The sequence below is a fragment of the Arachis hypogaea genome, chromosome 16 (assembly GCF_003086295.3).
Source record: "Arachis hypogaea cultivar Tifrunner chromosome 16, arahy.Tifrunner.gnm2.J5K5, whole genome shotgun sequence".
Classification (NCBI taxonomy): domain Eukaryota; kingdom Viridiplantae; phylum Streptophyta; class Magnoliopsida; order Fabales; family Fabaceae; genus Arachis; species Arachis hypogaea.
In genome coordinates this window covers 60,115,374-60,138,484 of record NC_092051.1, presented here as the reverse complement: position 1 = coordinate 60,138,484, position 23,111 = coordinate 60,115,374, and the positions used below count along the sequence as shown (strand labels likewise).

At 38.5% G+C, this 23,111-nt stretch overlaps 1 non-coding gene across 1 annotated transcript; it reads right to left on the bottom strand.

Moving 5' to 3' along the window:
* Positions 1-13,335: 13,335 nt before the first annotated feature.
* On the bottom strand, positions 13,336-13,443 carry LOC112761928 (small nucleolar RNA R71). Its single transcript, XR_003182297.1, has one exon. It is a non-coding gene; the product is annotated as a small nucleolar RNA R71 (small nucleolar RNA).
* Positions 13,444-23,111: the final 9,668 nt, after the last annotated feature.

Genomic DNA, 23,111 nt, shown 5'->3' with positions numbered 1-23,111 from the left:
ACTCAGCTTTTGAGGAGGAAAGAACTTGGCTAAGAAAGCCTTGACCAGCTTATCCCAATAGTTCAGGCTATCCTTAGGTTGAGAGTCTAACCATACTCTAGCTCTGTCTCTTACAACAAAAGGGAAAAGCATGAGCCTGTAGACTTCAGGATCTACTCCATTAGTCTTAACAGTATCACATATCTGCAAGAATTCAGTTAAGAACTGAAAAGGATCTTCAGATGGAAGTCCATGAAACTTGCAGTTCTGCTGCATCAGAGAAACTAGCTGAGGTTTCAGCTCAAAGTTGTTTACTCCAATGGCAGGAATGGAGATGCTTCTTCCATGTAAATTGGAATTAGGTGTAGTAAAGTCACCAAGCATTCTCCTTGCATTATTATTATTTTCGGCTGCCATCTCCTCTTCCTGTTCAAAAATTTCTGAAAGGTTCTCTCTAGATTGTTGTAATTTAGCTTCTCTTAGTTTCCTCTTCGGAGTCCTTTCAGGTTCTGGATCTGCTTCAACAAGAATATTCTTGTCCTTGCTCCTGCTCATATGACAAAAAAGAGGGCACAGAAAAAATAATAATAGTAATAATAGGGATCCTTTATACCACAGTATAGAAGTCCCTGTGTGAGTGGAAGAAAGGAAGGGGACAAAGAATGTAATGTAAGGAAAGAAACACAAGGGTGAGGAGAGCAGAGATGTGAGATGAAGAGAAGTGTTAGTAGATGAATAAATAATTAGAAGGAGATGAGGGAGAAGGATTTTCGAAAATTATTTTTGAAAAAGGGTTAGTGATTTTTGAAAATAGTTTTTGAAAAAGGTTAGTAATTTTCGAAATTTTAAAATCAAAAGTTAAAATAATTAGTTAATTTAAAAAGAAATTTTGAAAAAGAGGAGAGATATTTTCGAAAATTAGGGAGAGTTAGTTAGGTAGTTTTGAAAAAGATAAGAAACAAACAAAAAGTTAGTTAGTTAGTTGAAACAAATTTTGAAAAGATAAGAAGTTAGGAAGTTAGAAAAGATATTTTGAAATAAAATTTTTTGAAAAAGATAAGATAAGAATATATTTTCGAAAAGATATGATTGAAATTAATTTTGAAAAAGATTTGATTTTAAAAATCACAATTAATGACTTGATTCACAAGAAATCATAAGATATGATTCTAGAACTCAAAGTTTGAATCTTTCTTAACAAGCAAGTAACAAACTTGAAATTTTTGAATCAAAACATTAATTGATGATGTTATTTTCGAAAATTATGATATAAAATTAAGAAAAAGATTTTTGAAAAATATTTTTATAATTTTCGAAAATAACTAAGAAAAATGAAATTTATGGATCAAAACCGTGAATGCATGCAAGAATGCTATGAATGTCAAGATGAACACCAAGAACACTTTGAATGTCAAGATGAACATCAAGAACTTATTTTTGAAAAATTTTTATATGCAAAGAAAACATGCAAGACACCAAACTTAGAAATCTTTCATGTTTAGACTCTATGGATGCTAAAATGCACATGTAAAACAAGAAAAGACACAAAACAAGAAATCATCAAGATCAAACAAGAAGACTTACCAAGAACAACTTGAAGATCATGAAGAACACTATGAATGCATGAATTTTCGAAAAATGCAAAATGAATATGCAATTGACACATGACTCAAACAAGAAACATGAAATATTTTTTTATTTTTATGATTTTATGATTTTTTTGTATTTTCTTTTAATTTTTTTGAAAATCATTTTGAAAAAAAGAAAAATAAGGATTCCAAAATTTTTAATATGAATTCCAGGAATCTTATGCTCTTTAGTCTAAAGCTCCAATCAAAGGGTCAGGCATGGCTTAATAGCTAGCCAAGCTTTAGTATGTAACTCAGACATGACACGCCTAACATTCCCTATTCAAAAGAATTAGACATGGCTTTACAGCCAGCCAGGCTTCAACATGCTTCATGAAGCACTAGAATTCATTCTTAAAAATTCTGAAGAAAAATATATTTTTGAAAACATTTTTATTATATTTTTTTTTTCAAAAATAGATGAGAAATTTTTGAAAGATTTTTGAAAATTTTTTGAAAATAAAACAAAAAGAAAATTACCTAATCTGAGCAACAAGATGAACCATCAGTTGTCCAAACTCGAACAATCCCCGACAACGGTGCCAAAAACTTGGTGCACGAAATTGTGATCTCTGGTAATGGCTCCAAAAACTTGGTGCTCTAATCTCAATTCATAATTTGTCACAACTTCGATACAACTAACCAGCAAGTGCACTGGGTCGTCCAAGTAATAAACCTTACGTGAGTAAGGGTCGATCCCACAGAGATTGTTGGTATGAAGCAAGCTATGGTCACCTTGTAAATCTCAGTCAGACGGATAATAATTGATTATGGAGTTTTCGAAAATTATACTAATTAAACAGAAAATAGGGATAGAAACACTTATGTAATTCATTGGTGAGAATTTCAGATAAGCGTGTAGAGATGCTTTCGTTCCTCTGAATCTCTGCTTTCCCGCTGTCTTCATCCAATCAGTCTTACTCCTTTCCATGGCTGGCTTTATGCAAGGGCATCACCGTTGTCAATGGTTACATCCCCTCCTCTTGTGAAAATGGTCCAAATGCTCTGTCACAGCACGGCTAATCATCTGAGGTTCCCGATCATGCTGGAATAGGATTCACCCTCCTTTTGCTTCTGTCACTACGCCCAGCAATCGCGAGTTTGAAGCTCGTCATAGTCATTCAATCCCAGAATCCTACTTAGAATACCACAGACAAGGTTTAGACCTTCCGGATTCTCATGAATGCCGCCATCAATCTAGCTTACACCACGAAGATTCTGATTAAGAGATCTAAGAGATAATCATTCAATCGAAGGTGGAACGGAAGTCGTTGTCAGGCACGCGTTCATGGGGAATGATGATGATTGTCACGTTCATCACATTCAGGTTGAAGTGTGAATGAATATTTTAGAAGCGGAATAAGTTGAATTGAATAGAAAACAGTAGCACTTTGCATTAATCTTTGAGGAACAGCAGAGCTCCACACCTTAATATATGGAGTGTAGAAACTCTACCGTTAAAAATACATAAGTGAAAGGTCCAGGCATGGCCGAATGGCCAGCCCCCATGATCTAAGAACCAGGCATCCAAAGATGTCTAATACAATAGTAAAAAGTCCTATTTATAATAAACTAGCTACTAGGGTTTACAGAAGTAAGTAATTGATGCATAAATCCACTTCCGGGGCCCACTTGGTGTGTGCTTGGGCTGAGCTTAAATGTTACACGTGCAGAGGTTCTTTCTGGAGTTGAACGCCAGGTTGTAACGTATTTCTGGCATTCAACTCTGGTTTGTGACGTGTTTCTGGCGTCTAACTCCAGACAGCAGCGTAGAACTGGCGTTCAACGCCCTTTTACGTCATCTAAACTCGTTCAAAGTATGAACTATTATACATTGCGGGAAAGCCCTGGATGTCTACTTTCCAACGCAATCGGAAGTGCGCCATTTTGAGTTCTTTAGCTCCAGAAAATCCACTTTGAGTGTAGGGAGGTCAGGATCCAACAGCATCAGCAGTCCTTCTTCAACCTCTGAATCTGATTTTTGCTCAAGTCCCTCAATTTCAGCCAGAAAATACCTGAAATCACAGAAAAATACACAAACTCATAGTAAAGTCCAGAAATGTGAATTTAACATAAAAACTAATGAAAATATCCCTAAAAGTAACTAGATTCTACTAAAAACATACTAAAAATAATGCCAAAAAGCGTATAAATTATCCGCTCATCAATTAATGTGGGAGTTAACGTTGCTCATGGTGGCTCTTGGTGGTGCACCCCAACGCTAGTGACAAAGGTAAGTGTCACTAACGTTGGCTATCAATTGCTCTCTCCACGTTAGCTTCCACGTTAACTAAGTTAACGTGGGAGTTAACGTTGCTTATGGAGGCTTGGACAACATTAGTGACAAAGGTGAATGTCACTAACGTTGGCTTCTCTTTTGCTTCTTAACGTTAGAGTCCACGTTAACTAAGTTAACGTGGCAACTAACGTGGCAAATTATGAGCTTGGTCCAACGTTAGTGACAAAGGAGAGTGTCACTAACGTTGGCCTTGTTGTCTTCTTCCACGTTAGAGTTCACGTTAACTTAGTTAACGTGACTCTTAATGTGGGCTTATGATGGCTTCGAGGGGGTTATTGGCGATTACTTTTCTCATTAACTTTGCAAGTTAGCACCCATTCCAGGTTAGAGGTCACGTTAGTGGGACTAACGTGACTGCTAACGTGGTTCTTCTTTGCTTCCTTTGTCCTGAAATCAAGCAACAAAGTGCATCAAAGTCCTAGTCCAAGTCATGAGTCATGCATCATCCAATTTGTCATATAATTCATGCAAAATTCTCATCAAATCATGTAAAGTACACAATGTATGCTTGAATCAAGATGTAAGTGAATATCTACCCAAAACTAGCTTATTTTCTAAGAATATGCATGAAACTACCTTAAAAACAGTAAAGAAAAGGTCAGTGAAACTGGCCAAAATGCCCTGGCATCAAAGTCCCAATAACGTGTGCGAAGGACCAAGAGGCAACGTTAGTGGTCATGTTGGTGCTACTAACGTTGAAGTTAACGTGAATTATCCTTTGGTTAGGAACATTAGTGAAAAAGGTGACTGCCACTAACGTTCTCGAACCCACACTTTCACTTAACGTTAACGCCACTAACGTCCTAAGCTATGCCCACTTCATACTTTCTCTCTGCAAGTTAAGCTAAGCCCATTGAAGAAGATAACTGCTTCAAACTCAAGATCCAAAGGCCCATATCCAAGATTTGAAGAACCAACTAGAAGATCAGAAAAGTAGTATATATAGGGGTAGTTTTGAATTAGAAAGGGGGTTGGAAATTTGAGAACTACTCTCTGTATTTTACTTTCTTTGCAGCTTTTAGTTTAATTCTCAGAATGTACTCTCCATCTATGCTTTTCATTCCCAGAGCTATGAACAACTAAACCCCTTTCATTGGGTTAGGGAGCTCGGTTGTAATTTGATGGATCAATACTAGTTTTCATTATTCTTCTTCTATCTTTTCTCTTGATTATACTAGAAAGCTTTCAATCTTCATTCAATTGGGTAGTTATCTTGGAAAAGAAGCTATTCATACTTGGATCTCTTCGGAACTTTGGAAGAGGAATGAAGAGATCATGCTAGAAATGCTTTCTCATGTTGGACTAAATTGGGGTTTGGATGGATATAGTGACATATAATCCTACCAACACTTTGATTTGGAAATACATGTGGTATAATCAGTGACCATACTTCATCTATTCTTATGAGCAATTGACCAAGGAATTGGCTATTGATCAAGATTTGAGAGATTGAATTACCAAGAAAATAGAATTCGATCACTTAAGATTGCCAAGGAGATCAATGAATGCATTGATTGAGGAAGAGATAAAAATGAACTTGATCCGGAGAATGCAACATCTCCTAAGCCCAATGAATTCCCCATTTCTGATCTTACCCACTCTCTTTACTTTCTGTTATTTACTTTCATGCTAAACTCCCCTTCCCCATTTAAGATTCTGCAATTTACTTTCCACTATTTACATTCAGCTCTTTATTTCCAGCATTTACATTTCTGCTATTTACTTTCCCGCCATTTAATTTTCTACAAATCTCAAATCCAATTCTACTTAGTTTCACTAGAACATTCCTCTAATTAAAGTTGCTTGACCAATCAATCCCTGTGGGATTCGACCTCACTCTATTGTGAGTTTTTACTTGACGATAATTCGGTATACTTGCCGAAGGAAAATTATTGAGAGACAAGTTTCCGTGCTTCAAGTTTTTGGCGCCGTTGCCGGGGATTGATTTTGTATCAACAATGATTAAATTGGAGGATAACTAGATTGAGCATTTTTCTTTTGTTTGATTTAAAATTCTGTTTGAGCTATTTACTTTCAGTTTAGTTATTTTCTCCCCTTTCCCCTACTTTTTTCAGTTGTTTACAATTCAGTCTACTAACTGTTTGATATATTGCATCACTCACACTAACAGCAATTCTAATAGAAATACTTTCTGCATCTATTTCCTTGCTTGTGCCTTGTTGGTTGTATGACAGGGAGAAGAAGCGTGGCTTCAACTACCTTTGATTCTGAACTTGAGAGGACCTTCCTTAGATTAAGGAGGGAAGCAAGAGGAAAGAGAGTAGTTGGTGCGGAGGAAGAAGATGAATATTTTGAACCAAACATGGATGAAAATATGGAGAACCATCATGAAGAAGAGGCTCACAACCATGGCAGAGAAGGTCTAGCAAATCATGCTGGGCATGAGAGAAGAATTTTAGGCTCTTATATCAACCCAAACCCTGGAAACTGCGGGAGTAGCATTCAAAAGCCAACCATACATGCCAACAACTTTGAACTAAAGCCACAGCTCATCACCCTTGTTCAGAACAACTGTTCGTTCGGAGGAGGTGTCCAAGAAGACCCCAACCAACATTTAACCACCTTCTTGAGGATATGTGATACTGTGAAGTCTAACGGTGTTCATCCTGACACCTATAGACTACTCTTATTTCCCTTCTCACTCAAGGACAAGGCATCTAAATGGCTGGAGTCCTTCCCGAAGGAGAGCTTAACAACCTGGGAAGATGTGGTAAACAGATTCTTGGCAAGATTCTATCCTCCTCAAAGAATCAACAGGTTGAGAGCTGAGGTTCAAACTTTCAGGCAACAAGATGGTGAGACTCTCTACGAAGCATGAGAGAGGTTTAAGGACCTGACAAGAAGGTGTCCACCAGATATGTTCAATGAATGGGTGCAGCTGCAAATTTTCTATGAAGGCCTCTCCTATGAATCAAAGAAGGCAGTAGATCACTCATCCGGGGGATCTCTGAACAAAAAGAAGACCATTGAGGAGGCCATAGATGTCATTGAGATTGTAGCAGAGAATGACTACTTCTATGCTTCTGAAAGAGGCAACACTAGAGGAGTGATGGAGCTAAACAATGTGGATGCACTGCTGGCCCAAAATAAGCTTATTACCAAGCAGCTGGCTGACCTCACCAAGAAGATGGAGAGGAACCAAGTAGCAGCAATCACCACCTCATCAACAACCTAAGAGGGGGTGAATGCAGAGGCAGAAGGTGAGCATGAATAACCCAACTACATTGGAAACTCACCCAGGCAAACCCATGATCCATACTCCAAGACCTACAACCCTGGTTGGAGGAATCACCCAAACTTTGGGTGGGGAAATCAACTAGATCAAGGCCAAGATCAGAGACGTCACAACCCCAACAACCATGCAGCTCACCAATATTCCACACAGAGATCATATCAATACCACCCTAACAACACCTCTCCACATCCATACCAAAACCAAAATAACCCTTGTTATCCATCTAATCCCAACACACCATCATCTAATGACAGACTCTCAAGGATTGAGACTCTGCTTGAAGGCATATGCAAAGAGATTCAAGACAGTAAGGCATTCTGAGAAGAAGTGCGGTCCAATATGCAGAATCAATGTGCTACCATCAAGAAACTTGAGACACAAATTAGCTACCTATTCAAGCAAATTCCCAGCCACAACCCTCGCAGTGATACTAACTCAGACCAAAGGGAGGAGTGTCAAGCTATCACCCTCAGGAGTGGAAAGGAACTGAAAGAAGCCTCCCAGAAACCACAAGAAAAGGGCTCAAATGAAAAGGAAAAAGAGCAAGATGGAGCTCGAGTTTCCACTTTGAGTTCGCAAAAAAAAAAAGAAGAAATGCTGAAGCCAGACGTCCCAAGAGTCCTATATCCTCAGCAATTGAAGAAGAAGGGGGATGACAACCAGTTCTTAAGATTTTTGGAAATCTTCAAGAAACTACAAATCAACATACCCTTTGCTGAAGCAATAGAGCAAATGCCGCTCTACGCCAAGTTTTTAAAGGAGTTAATGACTAAGAAGAGAAGCTGGAAGAGCAACGAAACTGTGATATTAACCGAAGAATGTAGTGCTATCATTCAGCATAAACTTCCCCATAAATTGAAGGATCTTGGGAGCTTCTTAAATCCCTTGTATTATAGGGGAGATCACAGTGGAGAAGGCTCTATGTGACTTAGGAGCCAGCATAAATCTGATGTCAGTAGCTATGATGAGAAAAATAAAGATCGAGGAGGCTAAGCCAACAAAAATGGCCCTACAACTGGCAGACCGATCGTTCAAATTCCCTCATGGTGTAGTAGAACATTTGCTGGTGAAGGTGGGTGATTTCATCTTCCTAGCAGACTTTGTAGTGCTAGACATGCAGAAGGAAGCCAAGGCCTTCATCATCCTGGGAAGGCCGTTCTTGGCCACTGCTGGAGCTGTCATTGATGTCCAAAAAGGTGACCTCACCCTGAGATTACACAATGAAAAGATGACATTCAATGTGTTCAAGGCCATGAGTTACCCATCAGAGCAACTGGGAGAATGTATGAGGTTGGACTCACTGGAAGATACAGTGCAGGAGAGCATTGAAGAAGAAGAACCTGAAGGGTTGACAGAAGAGGAATCGACGTCTAGTGAAGAGGCCGCAACAGCAGAAATTCATATACAAGGTGCACCAAAGGAAGAGAATGAAAATTTAGAAGCACCAAAACTTGAACTCAAAGCACTGCCACCCACTCTCAAATATGCATACTTAGGAGAGAATGAAAGCTACCCAGTGATCATAAACTCATCCCTCAGCCAAGATCAAGAGGATGAACTACTCCAAGTGTTGCGAAAGCATAAGGATGCCATTGGATGGACCCTCGCTGACCTGAAAGGAATCAGTTCGGCCATATGAATGCATAAAATACTGTTGGAAGATGATGCCAAACCATCCATCCAATCCCAAAGGAGGCTGAACCCAATCATGAAGAAAGTAGTACAGAAAGAAGTTATGAAGTTATGGCAGGGAGGGGTAATCGACCCGATCTCAGACAGCCCCTGGGTCAGCCCCGTGCATGTCGTCTCAAAAAAGGGAGGAATCACTGTAGTCCCCAATGAAAAGAACGAACTAATCCCCACCAGGACCGTCACAGGATGGCGGATGTGCATAGACTACAGAAAACTGAATGAAGCTATAAGAAAAGATCATTTCCCCTTCCATTCATGGATCAGATGTTGGAAAGACTCGCAGGACACGCATATTATTGTTTTCTTGACGGTTATTGATGACCGGAAAATTTATACGCTTTTTGGCATTATTTTTAGTATGTTTTTAGTAGAATCTAGTTACTTTTAGGGATGTTTTCATTAGTTTTTATGTTAAATTCATATTTCTGGACTTTACTATGAGTTTGTGTGTTTTTCTGTGATTTCAGGTATTTTCTGGCTGAAATTGAGGGACTTGAGCAAAAATCAGATTCAGAGGTTGAAGAAGGACTGCTGATGCTGTTGGATTCTGACCTCCCTGCACTCAAAGTGGATTTTATGGAGCTACAGAACTCAAAATGGCGTGCTTCTAATTGCGTTGGAACGTAGACATCCAGGACTTTCCAGAAATATATAATAGTCCATACTTTGGCCGAGTTTAGACGACGTAAAAGGGCGTTGAACGCCAGTTCTATGCTGCTGTCTGGAGTTAAACGCCAGAAACACGTCACAAGCCAGAGTTGAACGCCAGAAATACGTTACAAACTGGCGTTCAACTCCAAGATTGATCTCTACACGTGTAACATTCAAGCTCAGCCCAAGCACACACCAAGTGGGCCCCGGAAGTGGATTTATGCATCAATTACTTACTTCTGTAAACCCTAGTAACTTGTTTAGTATAAATTGGACTTTTTACTATTGTATTAGACATCTTTGATCAGTTTTATGCTATCTTAGACTTTCATGGGGGCTGGCCATTCGGTCATGCCTGAACCATTATCACTTATGTATTTTCATACGGTAGAGTTTCTGCACTCCATAGATTATGGTGTGGAGCTCTGCTATTCCTCAAAGATTAATGCAAAGTACTACTGTTTCTCTATTCAATTCAACTTATTCCGCTTCTAAGATATTCATTCGCACTTCAACATGAATGTGATGAACGTGACAATCATCATCATTCCCTATGAACGCGTGCCTGACAACCACTTCCGTTCTATCTTAGATTGAATGAGTATCTCTTGGATCTCTTAATCAGAATCTTTGTGGTATAAGCTAGATTGATGGCGGAATTCATGAGAGTCCGAAAAGTCTAAACCTTGTCTGTGGTATTCCGAGTAGGACTCTGGGATTGAATAACTGTGATGAACTTCAAACTCGCGAGTGCTGGGCGTAGTGACAGACGCAAAAGGAGGGTGAATCCTATTCCAGTATGATCGAGAACCTCAGATGATTAGCCGTGCTGTGACAGAGCATTTGGACCATTTTCACAAGAGGATAGGATGCAGCCATTGGCAAGGGTGATGCCTCCAGACGATTAGCCATGCAGTGACAGCGCATCGGACCATTTTCCAGAGAGGATTAAAAGTAGCCATTGACAACGGTGATGTTCTTACATAAAGCCAGCAATGGAAAGGAGTAAGACTGAATGGATGAAGATAGCAGGAAAGCAGAGGTTCAGAGGAACGAAAGCATCTCTATACACTTATCTGAAATTCTCACCAATGATATACATAAGTGTTTCTATCCTTATTTTCTATCTATTTATTATTTATGTTCGAAAACTCCATAACTATTTTATATCCGCTTGACTGAGATTTACAAGGTGACCATAACTTGCTTCATACCAACAATCTCCGTGGGATCGACCTTACTCACGTAAGGTTTATTACTTGGACGACCCAGTGCACTTGCTGGTTAGTTGTATCGAAGTTGTGAATGAAAAACGATTTATTAAGACGTGCGTACAGAGTTTCTGACGCCGTTGCATGAGATCACAATTTCGTGCACCAAGTTTTTGGCGCCGTTGCCGGGGATTGTTCGAGTTTGAACAACTGACGGTTCATCTTGTTGCTTAGATTAGGTAATTTTCTTTTTGTTTTATTTTCAAAAATTTTTCAAAAACCTTTCAAAAATTTCTCATCTGTTTTCGAAAAAAAAAATTCTAAAATAAATGTTTTCAAAAATATATTTTTCTTCAGAATATTTAAGAATGAATTCTAGTGTTTCATGATGATTTGTTGAATCCTGGCTGGCTGTAAGCCATGTCTAATCTCTTGAATTGGGATTTCAACTTATCATCACAAGAGCTTGTTGATTCTCACACACTTAGTTGCTCTATACATGGAAAATATCAATAACTTCTAAAGCTTGACTGGCTATTCAGCCATGTCTAACCCTCAGATTGGAGTTCTAGAATAGGAGTACAAGATTCCTGGAATTCATATTAAAAATTTTGGAATCCTTATTTTTCTTTTTCACATTAATTTTCGAAAAATCCAAAAAAAATAAAAAAATCATAAAAATAAAAAATATTTCATGTTTCTTGTTTGAGTCTTGAGTCAAGTTGAAAGTTTGGTGTCAATTGCATCTTCATCTTGCATTTTTAGAAAAATTCATGCATTCATAGTGTTCTTCATGATCTTCAAGTTGTTCTTGGTAAGTCTTCTTGTTTGATCTTGATGTTTTCATGTTTTGTGTCTTTTCTTGTTTTTCATATGCATTCTTGCATTCATAGTGTCTATACATGAAAAATTTTTAAGTTTGGTGTCTTGCATATTTTCTTTGCATTAAAAATTTTTCAAAAATAAGTTCTTGATGTTCATCTTGACATTCAAAGTGTTCTTGGTGTTCATCTTGACATTCATAGCATTCTTGCATGCATTCATTGTTTTGATCCAAAATTTTCATGCATTAAGTCTTTTTCATGTTTTTCCCTCTCATCATTAAAAATTTTCAAAAATAAAAAAAAAATATCTTCCCCTTTTTCTCTCATAAATTTTGAAAATTTGGATTGACTTTTTCAAAAATTTTTAAAATTTAGTTGTTTTTATGAGTCAAATCAAATTTTCAAATTTTATCTTTTTCAAAAAACATATCTTTTTCACTTTTCTTATTTATTTTCGAAAATTTTTAAAATATTTTTCAAAAATCTTTTTCTTATCTTTATCTCCTAATTTTCGAAAATAACATCATCAATTAATGTTTTGATTCAAAAATTTCAAGTTTGTTACTTACTTGTTAAGAAAGATTCAAACTTTAAGTTCTAGAATCATATTTTGTGATTTCTTGTGAATCAAGTCATTAATTGTGATTTTAAAAATCAAATCTTTTTCAAAACTAATTTCAATCATATCTTTTCAAAAATATCTTTCTATCTTATCTTTTTCAAAATCAAATCTTTTTCAAAACCAATTTCATTCATATCTTTTCAAAAATATCTCTTTATCTTATCTTTTTCAAAATTTGATTTTAAAATATCCTTTCTAACTTCTGATCTTCTTATCTTTTCAAAATTGATTTTCAAATTTGTTTCAACTAACTAACTAACTTTTTGTTTGTTTCTTATCTTTTTCAAAACTACCTAACTAACTCTCTCTCTCTAATTTTCGAAAATATCTTCCCTCTTTTTCAAAATTTCTTTTTAATTAACTAATTATTTTAATTTTTTATTTTAATTTTCGAAAAATTACTAACCTTTTTCAAAAACTATTTTCGAAAATCACTAACTCTTTTTCAAAAATAATTTTCGAAAATTCTCCTTCTTTCTCATCTCCTTCTATCTCCCTCACTCCCCAAAAACCCGAATCCTCTCTCTCTCTGAGTTCAGATTTTCTCTTCTTCTTTTCTTCTACTCACATAAGGGAACCTCTATGCTTGGGCAAAAAGGATCTCTATTATTATTTTTTTTTTGTCCCCTCTTTTTCATATGAGCAGGAGCAAGGACAAGAATATTCTTGTTGAAGCAGATCCAGAACCTGAAAAGACTCTGGAAAGGAAACTAAGAGAAGCTAAATTACAACTATCCAGCAAGCATTCTGTCAGAAATTTTCAAACAGGAAGAGGAGATGGCAGCCAAAAATAATAATAATGCAAGGAGGATGCTTGGTGACTTTACTGCACCAAATTCCAATTTACATGGAAGAAGCATCTCCATCCCTACCATTGGAGCAAACAATTTTGAGCTGAAACCTCAGCTAGTTTCTCTGATGCAGCAGAACTGCAAGTTTCATGGATTTCCATCTGAAGATCCCTTTCAGTTCTTAACTGAATTCTTGCAGATTTGTGATACTGTTAAGACTAATGGAGTAGATCCTGAAGTCTACAAGCTCATGCTTTTCCCTTTTGCTGTAAGAGACAGAGCTAGAATATGGTTGGACTCTCAACCTAAGGATAGCCTGAACTCTTGGGATAAGCTGGTCAAGGCTTTCTTAGCCAAGTTCTTTCCTCCTCAAAAGCTGAGTAAGCTTAGAGTGGATGTTCAGACCTTCAGACAGAAAGAAGGTGAATCTCTCTATGAAGCTTTGGAGAGATACAAAGAACTGACCAAAAAGTGTCCTTCTGACATGCTTTCAGAATGGACCATCTTGGACATATTCTATGATGGTCTGTCTGAATTAGCTAAAATGTCATTGGATACCTCTGCAGGTGGATCCATTCACTTAAAGAAAACGCCTGCAGAAGCTTAAGAACTCATTGACATGGTTGCTAATAACCAGTTCATGTACACTTCTGAGAGGAATCCTGTGAGTAATGGGACGCCTATGAAGAAGGGAGTTCTTGAAATTGATACTCTGAATGCCATATTGGCTCAGAATAAAATATTGACTCAGCAAGTCAATATGGTTTCTCAGAGTCTGAATGGAATGCAAGCTGCATCCAACAGTACTCAAGAGGCATCTTCTGAAGAAGAAGCTTATGATCCTGAAAACCCTGCAATAGCAGAGGTGAATTACATGGGTGAACCTTATGGAAACACCTATAACCCCTCATGGAGAAATCACCCAAATCTCTCATGGAAGGATCAACAAAAGCCTCAACAAGGCTTTAATAATGGTGGAAGAAATAGGTTTAACAATAGTAAACCTTTTCCATCATCCACTCAGCAACAGATAGAGAACTCTGAACAAAATACCTCTAGTTTAGCAAACTTAGTCTCTGATCTATCTAAGGCCACTGTAAGTTTCATGAATGAAACAAGGTCCTCCATTAGAAATTTGGAGGCACAAGTGGGCCAGCTGAGTAAAAGGATCACTGAAATCCCTCCTAGTACTCTCCCAAGCAATACAGAAGAAAATCCAAAAGGAGAGTGTAAGGCCATTGACATAGTCAACACGGCCGAACCTGGAGAGGAAGGGGAGGACGTAAATCCCAGTGAGGAAGACCTTCTGGGACGTCCAGTGATCAATAAGGAGTTTCCCTTTGAGGAACCAAAGGAATCTGAGACTCATCTAGAGACCATAGAGATTCCATTGAACCTCCTTATGCCCTTCATGAGCTCTGACGAGCATTCATCTTCTGAAGAGAATGAGGATGTTACTGAAGAGCAAGTTACCAAGTACCTTGGTGCAATCATGAAGCTGAATGCCAAATTAATTGGTATTGAGACTTGGGAGGATGAACCTCCCTTGTTCACCAATGAACTAAGTGATCTGGATCAACTGACATTGCCTTAGAAGAAACAGGATCCTGGAAAGTTCGTAATACCTTATACCATAGGCAACATGATCTTTAAAAAGGCTCTGTGTGACCTTGGTTCAGGGATAAACCTCATGCCCCTCTCTGTAATAGAGAAACTGGGAATCTTTGGGGTGTAAGCTACTAAAATCTCATTAGAGATGGCAGACAATTCAAGAAAACAGGCATATGGACAAGTAGAGGACGTGTTAGTAAAGGTTGAAGGCCTTTACATCCCTGCTGATTTCATAATCCTTGATACTGGGAAGGATGAGGATGAATCCATCATCCTTGGAAGACGTTTCCTAGCCACAGCAAGAGCTGTGATTGATATTGACAGAGGTGAATTAGTCCTTCAATTGAATGAGGACTCCCTTGTGTTTACAACTCAAGGTTACCCTTCTGTAAACATGGAAAAGAGGCACAGTAAGCTTCTCTCAAAACAGAGTCAACCAGAGCCCCCACAGTCAAACTCTAAGTTTGGTGTTGGGAGGCCACAACCAAACTCTAAGTTTGGTGTTGAACTCCCATATCCAAACTCTAAGTTTGGTGTTGGGAAGTCTCAACAATGCTCTGAACATCTGTGAGGCTCCATGAGAGCCCACTGTCAAGCTATTGACATTAAAGAAGCGCCCCCTCCCTTCCCTATATAAAGCCCTCCATTCTTCTTCATTTTCACACAACACAACCCTCTCTTCCCCTTCTTGGCCGAATACACCCCTCCCCCCTCTCCTCCATATTTTCTTCTTCTTCTTCATCTATTCTTTCTTCTCTTGCTCGAGGGAGAGCAATATTCTAAGTTTGGTGTGGTAAAAGCATAAGCTTTTTGTTTTTCCATTACCATTGATGGCACCTAAGACCAGAGAATCCTCTAGAAAAGGGAAAGGGAAGACAAAAGCTTCCACCTTCGAGTCATGGGAGATGGAAAGATTCATCTCCAAAGCTCATCAAGACCACTTCTATGATGTTGTGGCCAAGAAGAAGGTGATCCCCGAGGTCCCTTTCAAGCTCAAGAAGAACGAGTATCCGGAGATCCGACATGAAATCCAAAGAAGAGGTTGGGAAGTTCTAACAAACCCCATCCAACAAGTCGGCATCCTAATGGTTCAAGAGTTCTATGTCAATGCATGGATCACTAGGAACCATGATCAAAGTAAGAACCCAAACCCAAAGAATTATATTACAATGGTTCGGGGGAGATACTTAGATTTTAGTCTGGAAAATGTGAGGTTGGCGTTTAACTTGCCTATGATGCAAGGAGATGCATGCCCCTACACTAGAAGGGTCAACTTTAATCAAAGGTTGGACCAAGTCCTCATGGACATATGTGTGGAAGGGGCTCAATGGAAGATTGACTCCAAAGGCAAGCTGGTTCAATTAAGAAGACTGGACCTTAAGCCTGTGGCTAGAGGATGGTTGGAGTTCATCCAACGCTCCATCATCCCCACTAGCAACTGATCTGAAGTTACTGTGGATCAGGCCATCATGATTCATAGCATCATGATTGGAGAGGAAGTAGAAGTTCATGAAGTCATCTCCCTTGAATTCTACAAAATAGCCGAAAAGCCCTCTCCTGGGGCAAGGCTAGCTTTTCCTCATCTTATTTGCCATCTATGTTACTCAGCTGGAGCTTTCATAGAAGGAGACATTCCCATTGAGGAAGAGAAGCCCATCACTAAGAAAAGGATGGAGCAAGCAAGAGAGCCCATTCATGGATCTCAAGAGACGCATGAAGCTCATCACCATGAGATCCTGGAGATGCCTCAAATGCATTTTCCTCCACAAAACTATTGGGAGCAAATTAACACCTCCCTAGGAGAATTAAGTTCCAACATGGGACAATTAAGGGTGGAACATCAAGAGCACTCCATCATCCTTCATGAAATAAGAGAAGATTAAAAAGCAATGAGGGAGGAGCAACAAAGACAAGGAAGTGACATAGAAGAGCTCAAGGACATCATTGGTTCCTCAAGAAGGAAACGCCACCATCACTAAGGTGGACTCATTCTTTGTTCTTATTTTCTGTTTTTCGTTTTCTTAATGTTAAGTGCTTATCCATGTTTGTATCTTATTACATGATCATTAGTATTTAGTAACTTTGTCTTAAAGTTATGAATGTCCTATGAATCCATAACCTCTCTTAAATGAAAACTGTTTTAATTCAAAAGAACAAGAAGTACATGAGTTTCAAATTTATCCTTGAACTTAGTTTAATTATATTGATGTGGAGACAATGCTTCTTGTTTTGTGAATGAATGCTTGAACAGTGCATATGTCTTTTGAAGTTGTTGTTTAAAAATGTTAAATATGTTGGCTCTTGAAAGAATGATGATAAGGAGACATGTTATTTGATAATCTGAAAAATCATAAAAATGATTCTTGAAGCAAGAAAAAGCAGCAAAGAACAAAGCTTGCAGAAAAAAATAGCGAAAAAATAGAAAGTAAAAAAAAAGAGAAAAAGCAAGCAGAAAAAGCCAAAAGCTCTTAAAACCAAGAGGCAAGAGAAAAAAGCCAATAACCCTTAAAACCAAAAGGCAAGGGTAAATAAAAAGGATCCCAAGGCTTTGAGCATCAGTGGATAGGAGGGCCTAAAGGAATAAAATCCTGGCCTAAGCGGCTAAACCAAGCTGTCCCTAACCATGTGCTTGTGGCGTGAAGGTGTCAAGTGAAAACTTGAGACTGAGCGGTTAAAGTCAAGGTCCAAAGCAAAAGAAGAGTGTGCTTAAGAACCCTGGACACCTCTAATTGGGGACTTTAGCAAAGCTGAGTCACAATCTGAAAAGGTTCACCCAATTATGTGTCTGTGGCATTTATGTATCCGGTGGTAATACTGGAAAACAAAGTGCTTAGGGCCACGGCCAAGACTCATAAAATAGCTGTGTTCAAGAATCATCATACTGAACTAGGAGAATCAATAACACTATCTGAACTCTAAGTTCCTATAGATGCCAATCATTCTGAACTTCAATGGATAAAGTGAGATGCCAAAACTATTTAATAGGCAAAAAGCTACAAGTCACGCTCATTTAATTGGAGCTATGTTTCATTAATAGTTTGGAATTTATAGTATATTCTCTTCTTTTTATCCTATTTGATTTTCGGTTGCTTGGGGACAAGCAACAATTTAAGTTTGGTGTTGTGATGAGCGGATAATTTATACGCTTTTTGGCATTGTTTTTAGTATGTTTTTAGTAGAATCTAGTTACTTTTTGGGATGTTTTCATTAGTTTTTATGTTAAATTCACATTTCTGGACTTTACTATGAGTTTGTGTGTTTTTCTGTGATTTCAGGTATTTTCTGGCTGAAATTGAGGGACTTGAGCAAAAATCAGATTCAGAGGTTGAAAAAGACTGCTGATGTTGTTGGATTCTGACCTCCCTGCACCCAAAGTGGATTTTCTGGAGCTACAGAACTCAAAATGGCGCGCTTCCAATTGCGTTGGAAAGTAGACATCCAGAGCTTTCCAGCATTATATAATAGTCCATACTTTGGCCGAGTTTAGATGACGTAAAAGGGCGTTGAACGCCAGTTCTACGCTGTTGTCTGGAGTTAAATGCCAGAAACACATCACAAGCCAGAGTTGAATGCCAGAAATATGTTACAAACTGGCGTTCAACTCCGAGATTGATCTCTACACGTGTAACATTCAAGCTCAGCCCAAGCACACACCAAGTGGGCCCCGAAAGTGGATTTATGCATCAATTACTTACTTCTGTAAATCCCAGTAACTAGTTTAGTATAAATAGGACTTTTTACTATTGTATTAGACATCTTTGATCAGTTTTATGCTCTCCTAGACTTTCATGGGGGCTGGCCATTCGGCCATGCCTGAACCATTATCACTTATGTATTTTCATACGGTAGAGTTTCTGCACTCCATAGATTAAGGTGTGGAGCTCTGCTGTTCCTCAAAGATTAATGCAAACTACTACTGTTTCTCTATTCAATTCAACTTATTCCGCTTCTAAGATATTCATTCGCACTTCAACATGAATGTGATGAACGTGACAATCATCATCATTCCCTATGAACGCGTGCCTGACAACCACTTCCGTTCTATCATAGATTGAATGAGTATCTCTTGGATCTCTTAATCAGAATCTTTGTGGTATAAGCTAGATTGATGGCGGCATTCATGAGAGTCCGAAAAGTCTAAACCTTGTCTGTGGTATTCCGAGTAGGACTCTGGGATTGAATGACTGTGACGAACTTCAAACTCGCGAGTGCTGGGCGTAGTGACAGACGCAAAAGGAGGGTGAATCCTATTCCAGTATGATCGAGAACCTCAAATGATTAGCCGTGCTGTGACAGAGCATTTGGACCATTTTTACAAGAGGATAGGATGCAGCCATTGGCAAGGGTGATGCCTCCAGACGATTAGCCATGCAGTGACAGCGCATCGGACCATTTTCCAGAGAGGATTAAAAGTAGCTAATGACAACGGTGATGTCCTTACATAAAGCCAGCCATGGATAGGAGTAAGAATGATTGGATGAAGACAGCAGAAAAGCAGAGGTTCAGAGGAACAAAAGCATCTCTATACACTTATCTGAAATTCTCACCAATGATATACATAAGTGTTTCTATCCTTATTTTCTATCTATTTATTATTTATGTTCGAAAGCTCCATAACTATTTTATATCCGCCTGACTGAGATCTACAAGGTGATCATAGCTTGCTTCATACCAACAATCTCCGTGGGATCGACCCTTACTCACGTAAGGTTTATTATTTGGACGACCCAGTGCACTTGCTGGTTAGTTGTATCGAAGTTGTGAATGAAAAACGATTCATTAAGACGTGCGTACAGAGTTTCTGGCGCCGTTGCCTGAGATCACAATTTCGTGCACCAGTTATTCAGGATATAACCAAATAGTGGTTGATCCCAGAGACTAAGAGAAAACCTCATTCACTTGCCCATATGGAGTGTTTGCTTACAGGCGCATGCCATTTTGGCTATGTAATGCACCTGCAACTTTCCAACGCTGCATGCTTTCTATCTTCTCAGATATGATAGAGAAATTCATTGAAGTCTTTATGGATGATTTCTCGATATTCGGAGATTCCTTTCCTAGTTGCTTAAATCACCTAGCCTTGGTATTGAAAAGGTGCCAAGAGACCAATCTGGTCTTGAACTGGGAGAAATGTCACTTTATGGTGACTGAAGGAATAGTCCTTGGCCATAAGGTTTCTAACCAAGGCATTGAGGTGGACAGAGCTAAGGTGGAACTTATTGAAAAACTTCCTCCACCCAGTGATGTCAAGGCAATTAGGAGTTTTTTAGGGCATGTTGGCTTTTACAGAAGGTTTATGATGCCACGGCATCTTAGGCTAGTTTCACTAGCCTTTTTCTTTTATTTTTAGTTGTTTTATGCATTTTCTTGAGCCTTAAGTAATCATTTGGGCCAAATAGTCATGCTTGTCTTAAATCATTCAACATGAAGATTTTGATGCAAATTCCATGAGTTTTTAGTTATATTACTTGAATGCTATGAATGGAAGATTTCTCATGAAATTTTGCAAGACTTTGATGCAATTGTTTGGATGATTTCAGGGAAGAAGAGGCTAGGCAAGGAAGCAACAAAATCAATAAAGGAAGCTTGAATATCACATGTGGAGTTTAAGTTCCAGTTTAAGCTTAAACTGGAACTTAAACTACCAAGCCATATAATGCTGGAATTGAAGTTTAACCTCCAGTTTAACCTTAAACTGGAGGTTAAACGCCAGAAGTGAGAATCTCACCAGGGGAGCATTTCCACGTTTAACCTCCAGTTTAACCTTAAACTGGAGGTTAAACGCCAGAAGTAAGAAAGGCACCAGGAGCATTCCACGTTTAAGCTCCAGTTTAACCTTAAACTGGAGCTTAAACGTGTTCGACTATTTTTCTCCTCCAGGGTTGCTTTCTCATTTCCACGTTTAAGCTTCAGTTTAACCTTAAACTGAAGCTTAAATGTGCTCGAGCTTGTGCCTCCAGGGAGTGCCAGCGTTTAAGCTCCAGTTTAAGCTTAAACTGGAGCTTAAACGTGTTATATGGAACAGCTTGACCATGCCTTCTTCAAACATAAATAACATGAGCTACAAAACTCCAAATGAGGTGATTCAAAATGCATTGGAAAGAAGACATCTAGAGCTTTCCAAGAATATATGGCATGCATGGTGGATACTAAAAATTGAGGGAGAAAACAGCCCCGTAATGTGCATAGAAGAGCATAGTACCAACATGCAATCAGGCCAGCTGACCTCTTCACCTTCCATGGAGTATAACTCGAGTTGTAGAAATCCAATTGAGGTGCTTCCAGTTGCGTTAGAAAGCTGACATCCATAGCTTTCCAACGAGGTATAATAGTCTATATTTGGCATCAAATTGGCAAGGTTGACAAGAGAACAAAGTGACGACTCAAGAAAGGGGGGGTGCAACGTTTGAGTGTAGTTTAATGGATCATTATCCTTTTTGGATCAATTATGTCACTCTACCCTTCAAGAAAGCAAGGCCCATCAACAACACCAAATCAAGGCCACAAGAATCATCTAGAATAGTTTATTTTCATTTGATTGTAATTTGCTTTGAATTTCATTTTCATTTTGTAATTTAGGGAGCCTATTTAAAGGCCTTAGTTTCTGCATTTGAGAAAAACTGGGGGGGATTGAAGGGGAATCCAGCCCCTGAGGGGGAGAGAACTGGAAATCATTTTCTTTTAGTTTTGTAATTGAATTCAGAGCTATGACTCACTAAACCCCTTTCATTGGGTTAGGGAGCTCTATTGTAATTCAATGAATCAATAATAGTTTTATCTTCTTCTTCAATCTTTTCTCTTGAATTTTGTTAGAAAGCTTCTCGATCTAATTCCATTGGGTAGTTGTCTTGGGAAAGAAACTACCCATAATTGGAATCCTTCGGAACCTTGGGAAAGGAATGGAGGATTCATGCTAGAGAAGCTTTCTCACAGTGAATTGGATTGGGGTTTGGATGGATATTGTGACATGTAATCCTACCAAATTGTGGTTCATGAAACTGTGTGGTATAATCAGTGATCGAGCATCATCTCTTCTTATGAACATTTAAACCAAGGGATTGGGAATTTGTTCGTTTTTAGAGAGAATTGGTGAGCCAAGGGATTGGGATCCAATCATATAAGATTGCCAAGCAAAATTCAATGAATGCATTGGTTGAGGAAGGAATAAAAATGTTTTGATTCGGAGATCTCAATATCTCCTAACACCCAATGAATTCCCCATTTCTGATCTACCACTTTCTCTTTACATTCTGCAATTAAATTCATGCAATCACCCCATCCCTTTTAATTTCAGCAATTTAGCTTCTCGCTCTTTAATTCATGCAATTTTACATTCCGCAATTCTCATCTAAATTTTGATTCCGCTCAACTAGAACATACTTCTAATCCGAATTGCTCACTCAACCAATCCTTGTGGGATTCGACCTCACTCTATTGTGAGTTTTTACTTGACGATAACCGGTGCACTTGCCGGAAGGAATTTTGCCGATTGTGCAATTTCCTAATTCGTAGCATAACAAGTTTATGCGCATCAGTTTATTAAAGATTTTTCAAAGATAGCCAAGCCCTTAAGCAATCTCCTTGTATCTGATACACCATTTGTCTTCGATGAAAAATGCATGCTAGCATTCGAAAATTTGAAACAGAGGTTGTCCTCTGCCCCTATCATTTCCCCACCTGATTGGAACTTACCATTTGAATTGATGTGTGATGCATCTAATTTTGCAGTTGGGGCCGTGTTAGGGCAGAGAAAAGATAACTTAGTCCATGTGATATACTATGCTAGCAAAGTCCTCAATGACACGCAAAGAAATTATACCACTACTGAAAAGGAGTTGCTGGCAATAGTTTTTACATTTGACAAGTTTAGATCATAGCTCATTGGTGCTAAAGTGATTGTTTTTACAGATCACACAGCACTTAAATATTTGTTTACCAAGCAAGAATCAAAACCAAGACTAATAAGATGGATCTTATTGTTGCAGGAATTCAATATTGAAATTAGAGACAAGAAAGGAGTGGAGAACAAGGTAGCGGATCACCTATCTAGAATTCCTCATGATAAAGGTGGAACACATGATACAAGTGTAAATGAGCTCTTCCCTGATGAGCAGTTGATGACAGTTCACAAAGCACCATGGTTTGCAGACATTGCCAACTTCAAGGCAACTGGGGCTTCACCTCCAGAGATCAATAAACATCAAAAAAGAAAGCTCATAAATGATGCAAAATATTTTGTCTGGGATGAGCCATATCTCTTCAAGAAGTGTTCAGATGGAATCCTGAGAAGATGTGTTTCAGAAGAAGAGGGACGAGAGGTCCTGTGGAATTGCCACGGCTCATGCTATGGAGGCCATTTTGGAGGGGATAGAACTGCAGCCAAGGTGTTGCAAAGCGGATTCTTTTGGCCCACCCTTTTCAAGGATGCCAAAGAACTGGTAAAGAATTGCAATGAATGTCAAAGAGCTGGAAACTTACCCAAAAGAAATAAGATGCCACAGAACTTCATCTTAGAACTGGAACTGTTTGATGTGTGAGGAATCGATT